At 29.3% G+C, this 9,137-nt stretch overlaps 1 protein-coding gene across 2 annotated transcripts in view; it reads left to right on the top strand.

Annotated features, from left to right (window-relative positions):
* Positions 1 to 6,326: 6,326 nt before the first annotated feature.
* The window catches only part of LOC122511808 (synaptogenesis protein syg-2-like), a 30,125-nt gene continuing 27,314 nt past the window's right edge, over positions 6,327 to 9,137 (top strand). For both annotated transcript variants that reach the window (XM_043627296.1, XM_043627297.1), the window contains exon 1: positions 6,327 to 7,429. The gene's annotated coding sequence lies outside the window, so the exon portion shown is untranslated. The remainder of the gene's footprint in view (positions 7,430 to 9,137) is intronic.

Here is a 9,137-nt window from a genome sequence, read left to right as displayed (position 1 = left end):
TTCCTCTAAAGGGAAAATTTCCCTTAAAAGTAAAGTACGAGAGAGGAAAATGAAGAGGAGAATTTTCGAAAAATATTGTGTGCTTGAAGAATTGAATAAGACAAAAGGAACAAAAGTGGCAAGAAAGAAACGTTGAGAGGATATTTTATCAAGAGTGAGTGATTGTTATTTTTGCTACATACTTAATTTTTACACAAAATAGATTTTACTAGATTCCTAGATTGAAATTACTGTTTTGCACTTGCATTCTATAAAGAAAGTAAAATAATAAATTTTATGTGAACAAGTTTTTTTTTATTTTTATTTTTATTTGCACAGAGGAAAAGATTAAGAACTAGTTTTTATGGTTTCATTCAGGTGGCAGCACTGCTTTTAATAGAACTTATTTTCTCTCACACGGTTTTCAACAAAATAATAATTATATTTTAGCGAAATAAATAAATTCTTTTACTACAAGTTTATTAGTAAAAATGTATATTTTTTGGTCTAAAGTAAAAAACCAGACGTTTATTAATTTACGGTTAATTTTTTTACTCAAGAATTTTTCCACGATCAAGGACTTCGAAAAACTTTTGCGATGGATTGTACATATAACAAGATTCGTCGAATTCGCAACGAAAAGCCGGACAGTGCGAGGGTAAGTTTTTAAAAATAAAATTTATACAATTCACAGACGTACAAAAATACAGATTTAACAAAAATAATTAATATATTTCCAATATTACTGAAATTGTAATAAAAATAAAAATCCTGACCGATTTAAAATCGGTAAAAATGACATCGCAGTCGAAAGGTAACGTCTCTAACAAAAATAGAAGAAATTAAAAATTTTTCGTTTTCCATAAAATATTAGTACTGAATATTTCGAGAATTTTGGGGTCATTGAAAAAGAATTTTTCATTAATTCAAAATGTAGGACAATAAAAATAAAATGATAAATTAATCAGAACAACTTGTAACTTGTTAAACGGGATTTTTTTGGGTCACTGCTACGAATTTGAGTCCATGTAGGTATAAAAAAAGGTATTTTATTTATAACGAATAGACCATTTAAAAATTTAACTGTCTGTTATTTTTTTGGCTATATATATTAAAAAAAAAGATTTAAAATATAAACGTGTGACATTTGAATAATTTATTTAAAATATTTTCGTCTTTTAATAATATTGATTTTTCATTCATATTAAGGTATACGAAAATATTAATTCTTTTAATCTATTTTTATGCAAAATATTAGTCCTATTAACTTAAAGGAAATGCTATTTTTCATTATTTAATCAAAATTTTACATTGCTTCCTGCTTTTATTTTTCTCAATAAAAAGTAATCAATTTTTCATAATTATAGCTTCTATGAAAATAAATTTTCCATTTAAATTTTATATAAATCTGTTTCTTGGAAAGTTAAATTGTCTTAAATATTTAATCATTTGTTCCATATTGTTTATAGATTATACTCTAATTTTGGCAAAAAGGATAATTAACTTTTCAAATTGAATTAATTGTTACAATTAAATAATTATAATTAATTTTTTATAGATAATGCTACTCTAATTTTTATAAGAGTAGTATTTGTTTATTACAATAATTAATTATTATAATTGAATATAATAATTGTATAGATTAAGCTTATAGCACTGTCTTTTCCTACATTACATAATTTATGTCACTTAATTATTGGCATTTATAACACCAAACTCTCCCTATCTTCTATTTTAACGTATAAAAATTAATCAAGTTCACATATCTTTTTTCTTTCTCATAAATATATGAACTTTACGTGTTAATAGTAATTATGTGACACTCATATTATGTCTGCTCACGAAGCTTTGAGGTGGTCATCATATCCATAAAATTCAACTATAGTTTCACATTTATTATTAGCAAAATGATAAAATATTAAAACAATTTGCAATTCTCATAGAAAATATTCTCTCATGAAAATTGCAAATCATTTTAATACTTTCAACTATATCCATACTTAATGATTTTCAATATCTACTATTTTAATAAAATTCTCCAAAAGAATTTAATTATTTAATAAAAATTTTGATAAAAATCTACGCAAAGATTTAATTATTTTCATAAATAATAAAAATTTCATAGGAATTCAATTGTTTACACGCATTTTTTATAAATTTCTCCGCTATAATTCAATAAATAAAAAAATTCCTAATAGAGATTCAATCATTGTCGATAAATAATAAAATTCTTTTTAAGAATTCAAATTATTGTCATAAATAATTAAACTCATTGCAGAATTTCAATTATTTTTAATACAATTTTCATAGAATTTTCTATAATAAAAATTGATTTAAAAATGAATTCAAAATTAAAATCTTTAAAAATCTGAATTTGTCATTCGTTTAATTAACAATTCTGTATAATTAATTTTTTTGAAAAAGTTTTATTGAATTTGTTTTGAAATTATTTCAAGTTTTTATTTTCTAAGATACAGTAAAAATATTCTTACAATATAAAATAATGATTTTATCACTCGGGCATCTTTAATTATTATAAAACATGAAGAAATCGATCTATTTTTTCTTATTTTATAACAATAATCTTTCGAGGTATCTATTTAGTTTGAGTTCAAAAATTGATGTGTTTAAAATTAAATTTGTTTTCCCAGTGATTTTAATCATTTCAAAAAAAATTTTTTTGTGTATGAATTTTGACTATGAAAATTAAAAAATTGATGGGATTATTTTTTTTGAGTGGGGTATAGAAATTCGGAAATATAGGAGTCATTGCAGATGATCGATTGCTTTGCGCCACCCTCCCTATTACAAACTCTGCATCGTTAGAAAATCACCTCGAATATAGAGTGCTCTACTAACGACTCTCTATTCAGACAAGCTGTTACTATACGAAATCACCGTTTTGTCTCGCAATGCCTCTTGGCAAAGCAGTGTCTTTTAATGGAAATCACTTTAAACATACTTCAAAAGGCTTGACTCGACCCTTTTTCAAAAAATTATATAACGAACAAAAAATAACACTATTTTTCTGGTTAGTCTTCAAATTTAAGTAGGTAATAAATTTATTTTCTAAAAAGCAAGCGAAAAAGTATTATTCTATTATTTATTGTCATAAAAGTTTGTCAAACCCTTTGCTGTTGTTATTGAAAAACTTTTCTTTTTGTCTTTTTTTAAATCTTTTTTCGAAGAAGGGAGAGTATTTTTTTAAATCTTATAAATTATAAATAAGAGGGAAAGAGGCCTACAATGTAGAGCATTTGAATGGCGAATTCTAAAAATATTTCAGAACATCAGCAGCAGTAGGTAACCTTCTTCGGTTGGCAGGCCTTATAAATAATTAATGTCAAAACAGAAGCTTTGTACATTTCCTATTTTATTATTAACGTTAATTATCTGCAATTTTCAGTGTATTGGTGTAAAAATAGAAATGTTCATGTAAATGATACTATGCAGAGAATTCAGCAGCTATCGAGGAAACCAGTGCAACGAGCAGAAATTGGTGTCATCAATTTTGTACCAATGTGAGACAAAACTATATAAATGTCAGAATCAACTCTTTTAAAAAAAGAAAGGGTTTTTTTTTAAATCTGAGCTAAAATAAAAATGCCTTATAAAGAAACTGATCAAAGCAGTTCGGGCAGAAATAAAACTATATAGTTGAACATTACCTTTGAATTCTAGTCGACTATTTAGATCTTTTACTACAAGATATATGTGTATATCGAGATTCAAGTATTGGTAAAGAAATACATCTTAAAAAAACGAATGCTTAGTTAAGGCAGTAGTCATTATCAATTATAGGAAAGAGTTAGGAAAAAGCAAATTTTAGTTGTGCCGACGAATTATTTCTTGTACTTCGTAAAGGTCAAATTATTTCAAATGGCTGAATATGCATATATACAATACAGTTCGCAAATTCATTCCGAATCTGCACGAAATTGCAGAATAATTCGAACGCTGGCATTTCGCTTGTCGATAATGTAGAAATCTATGCAATAATTCTTCCCGTTTGGCAGGAAAATAAAGGAGGCATAAGTTTTCCATTGCAAAAAAGTGTATTATATATAATACAAGACTCAATGGTGTCAAGTTTATTATTATTTTTTGTCGCGCTCTCCCCCAATCTTAAATCGATATGAAAGGCTCCTTTTGAAAAGTAAGTGCATTATGTTTAGATCAAAAGGACTCGCATTCGAGAAAAGGGTCTTTTGTGGGAAAGATATAGGAAGGGTCGGGTGTTCTCCAAAGGCATCTTTAATATGAACTCGCACTCTCGATGCACTCGACTGCTGGGCTATTGATTCTTTCGGTCCGACACAGTTAACTGTCTGTGGCCCTCCCCCAACCGCCCCTTCAGCCCCCGCACAAGCCACCTCACCCCCTCCCCTCTGCCCTCTCCTTAAACCTTTCCAACCCTCATCCTAACTCTCACCCTCGAGCCACACTCACCTCACGTGAGATTCCATCAGGTTTTTTTTCCTCTCTCTCTCTCCCTCTCGCTCTCGCTAGTGACTGAGTGAGTGAGTGAGTGAGTGAGGTTAATGATCGTTATTATCGTCATCCTTCAAGTAGTGAATCGAAAGGACGGATGCTTCTTATATAGATATACATATTCATCCCTTATATTCATATAGTTAAGCCAAGGGCGGTTCGATGAATCGGAAATAAAGTCGCGTGACTCTGCCCTTTCTTTTTTGTCACATTTTTCTACACACACACACACACAAACTCTGGCGCGTTTAGGAAAAATCAACCATCAGGGTGAAGATAATGACGTGTGCAAAAAAAGGAAGCAAGAAGGGGGGAAGTCTCCTAATCTAGCAACTGTAATGATTGTCGACATTATATAAACATGAAACATAGTAGTTTATCATTTTTTTTTCGCTCCTCTTGTACCTTGTCTTATTTTTTTCGGCTCTATTGGATTTCGTGATTGATTAAAGGGGAATCGAGTCTCTTTAACAAGATTCTTATATAGTTTTGAAGTACTCGAGAATAATTGTCGTGAAAAAGGTGTGTTCATTAATGATTTTTGTTTGTAGTTTCCTAAAGTTTGGAGAGCGTCATATCTTATTTTTCGAACATTCTACTAATTTGCAGAGGAAATTTGCAAATCAATTTCTGTTATTTTTACACTATTTGCTTATTTAGGGTGTTTACGAAGTGCCACTACTATTTTTTCTTTAAATTTGAGAAAAAAATTTGGTAGGATTTGACATTACCGACTTAGCGGAATACATTGGTTCGTTTTCGATTGGGTTAAAATAAACCATTCCCAAACAAGAAAAAGACTTTAAAGGCATCGATTTTTTTAATTTTCGACTAATGTGGATAATTCACTTTTTTATAAAATTTATGAGCTTGAATATTAATTTATAAACCTCTATAAACGAGAAAAAATTGACTGTTCCTTGAACTCTTGCTTATGCAGGTTCGACTGTATATCTATTAGAGATTTAGATGTAGGCTTCTTCTTTCAAAAAGCGAATTTACTTTTGGTTCTTAGGGGCAATTTTAGAGGATAGTGTCTTTATATCTCTGTAGTATATAACCATCAAGTTTAGGATTTCTATACAATTTATTGCCTGTCAGAAAAAATTCTCCCCCTTTCAAATTTACGGTAGTTTTACTGAAAAGATATAAAATTTATAGCAAGGGGTTGCCTCTAAGCATGTGTGAAGCATTCCGAAGAAAGCAGGTACCTTTGAAGCTAATGAATTATAGGTTATGTTCGTGACAGATTTATTTTAATTAAAAGTTCTCTTTTAATTAGTATTAATAATTTACTATTCCTTAATCTACCGATGTAGATGGTTATACAAGAAGAAGATTTCGAAGTTTGCAGTCAAGTTAATTTCAACCATTAGTAAACTTTCAGTGCATTGTGGGTGGATTTTCCCTTAAAAAAATTGTAAACATAACCGAAAATATTTATGTCTTTAATGTAAAAGGTGCCTTAAAGGCAAGAAGTCCCACAAAAAGAGTGCTGTTTTAACTAGTGAAGAAAGTTGCCACTGAAGAAAAGTGGATGTCACTGAAGAAATCGGCAGATTTCTTACACTTTTCTTATGTTTTTTCTTATGACATACACTTTTCTTCAGTTGTTAAAACAGCGTTCTTTTTGTGGAACTGAAGTTGCCACTGAAGAAATGTTCCGATTTCTTCAGTAACATCCACTTTTCTTCAGTGTCAACTTTCTTCACTGTCCACCTCAAAAAAAGGCGTTCCTGGAGTTCGTCTATAACATTTTTTATTATTTAATATTTTTTGATGAAAAAATTTCAACAAGCACTTAGAAACATGTATTATTCGACGTTGACAAAAGATTTTGAATAAATATTTTTTATAATGTCAAAAAAAAATCGGAGACTCATTGGGCCAGCGCCTATCCGTTTAGAGAGTGGTTGTTCCTAACCTAAAAGTGTAACAGTTACCGACTGGGTAACCTGTACTAATTACAGTCGGTAATAATACTTGATAGCTTAGTTTAAATTTTTTCTTTTTTGCAATAATGGAAATAATTTTACAACTTTCTTTTTCAAAAATCGCAAATGGAGATTTTCTTTTTTTGAACGAAACCGCGGCGCATGGGGGTTGGAAACATGACGCGTTTCCACCCCTCACTTCTGCCCCCAACCCCGTATTTCGATTCCAACAGTTCGCTACCCCTTCGTCTAACGATCGGCTGTCGGAAACTGCCGAAGGCTCGGGAAATGAGCCGAGGGCGAACACACACGGTCCGCCAACTCTTAATTCGGGACGTCGCGACGTCGTGAACGTCCTTTCGACGACTGGATCGCGCGCGCCATCGTCTCTCTTCCTCTAAAATTCTCTGCCTCCCCTCTAAAAAAAAAAATAAAAGAAAGGGATTTTTTCCCCAAAAAAAGAGAAAATTCGTAATCAGCAGCTTTTCATTGATAAATCGCTCAGGACACGAAAAATTTCTTTTCCTTTAGTGTTTCTCAATTGAATTTCTTTTTTTCTTCACGCTCCTCTTGTCGTGCATTAGTTTTCTATATGGAACGCCCGGACGATTTTTATTGTCCATCCGGAAGTGCATTCAGTTTGGTTCAAGTTTCCTCCTCTTCACACGCGAGTCGCTCCCAGGACCGCGTCGACTCCTTCCTTCGGGAATCGTTGAGCAACGGGATTCTACCTCATCACGGAAATACTGATCGATTTCACGGAAAATACAAATAATTTCTAGCCTTCTTTCTCTTTTAGTGAAGATTTTTGTAAATTTGTTGATTTTGTTTATTATTCATCTCGCGCGTTTGTACGCATAGTGATGGTAATTGTTCGACGGGCTCTCAAATGAAGGGTAAAGGACCTTTGAACCGTGGCGTGAAAACGAGCATGGAGGAGGAACGACGGGATTTTATATGAAAGTGCCCTCAACGACGAGTGATGGTGGTTCATGAACTGAATCCGGCATTTAATGAACATACGAGTAAGAATTGTGCTCGAAAAATTATTTTTTGTCTGACCCCTTTTTTTGCGCAATTATTCTTTTATCTCTCTGCAATTTTCGAGGAGAAATTCATTATTATTATTATAATTGTTATTACCAATAATCGAAAAAAGAATTTTTTGCTTCTTAAATTTTTTATTATTTCGCTCTCGAGTGTTATTCTTTAGGATTATATAAAATATTAATATAATAATTATATTACGTGTTCTATTGAATTTGTAATATAGCTACTTTTGCCCCTTAAGCCCAAAAAACAGTCTAAATTTCGTTTTCGAAAGAAATATTTTTTTTTCAAATTATCAAATTTATTGAGAAAAAATTTTATTCGTAAATTATACACACAAAATAAAAAAAAAGTGTTTTAAAAACAAATCCTGAGTGTTGAAATGACTCTTGTTAAAAAAGCAAAGACTATTTTCTACGGTCTGCGTTTAAATAACAATTAAAATTATTTATGATATTATTCAAAGAATCGATAGGTTGAAAAATTCTAGGAAACATTTTACTTTTTTTCTATGAAAACAAATTTTTTTCAGAAGATAAAATTTCCTTTTTTCACAAAATGGTTTTTTTATTATATCAAAAAAGTAAAAGAAGAATTTCTTCAATTAATTTAATATGGAAAATAATAATAAAAATGATAAATAAAAAAAAATAAATAAATAATAATAAAATAAAAAATAATAAAAATATAAAAAAAATAATATAAAGAGGATAGAAAATAAAGTAATAAGAAAATAATGTAAAAGTAATTACTACTACTAATTACTTACTATTTTTAACCAAATTGAAAAAATATATTAATATTTTCATTATTATTTGTTCATTTATTTTTATGTTTAAAGGGACTTATAAAAGCTAAGAAATAACTTTATTATTATTTAATGAAAATAATTTTTATTATTTCTTCTTAATATAATTTTTTTAAAAACTAATAATAGAAGTGAATGAATAAAAATAGCAAATAAACTTAAATGGAAATATAAAAATTCGTATAAGGAAAATTTTAAAAATAGAAAATTCAAGGTAACATAAAATCGTAGATAATCTTTAAGAAAAAGAAGAGTATTTAATGAAATTAGTATTTTATATATATACAATAAAGAGAGACAAAATTTCCGTTCTTTGAATGAAAATTTTTACGAGTCGGTTAAAATTAAATCTTCATACTTTCTTTTTCTACCCTAACAATGTCTGATGAGGTTTTTTTTCTCTCTCTTTCTCTCTCTCTCTCACTTCTTCCCTCGAGACGTTTCAATTATTAAAATCTCTCCGCCTGACCGTACGCGACATTTTCTACTTGCAGTCACTTTTAGCGCCACTTCTTTGCTTTTAGTTAAAATTTAATTCCTCGAGCGCAAAATCGCAAAACGTACATCTAAAAAAATCTAATGGTTCTTCGCGGCTCAATAAATTTCTAAAATGAATTTTCAAAGAAAAAAAAAGAACGAACGAAATTAAAATTCTCTCCGCAATTTAAACTCTTCTAATTGTCATTAATTTATTATAGTTCTCTCCAAGGAATATGGAAAGATTTATATACCATTTGTCGTAAAAAGTTTTTTCAACTTATTAAAAAATATCTTTTCATATGTGGAATTTATGAAAATAATTATTTTTATAATATTATTATGATTATTTACATTATTATTATTATTATTATTATTATTATTATTATTATTATTAT

Source organism: Leptopilina heterotoma, unplaced genomic scaffold (genome assembly GCF_015476425.1).
Source record: "Leptopilina heterotoma isolate Lh14 unplaced genomic scaffold, ASM1547642v1 Lhet_90, whole genome shotgun sequence".
Taxonomy (NCBI): Eukaryota; Metazoa; Arthropoda; class Insecta; order Hymenoptera; family Figitidae; genus Leptopilina; species Leptopilina heterotoma.
The sequence above is the reverse complement of the archived record's forward strand: the minus strand, read 5'-3'. Positions and strand labels throughout refer to the sequence as shown.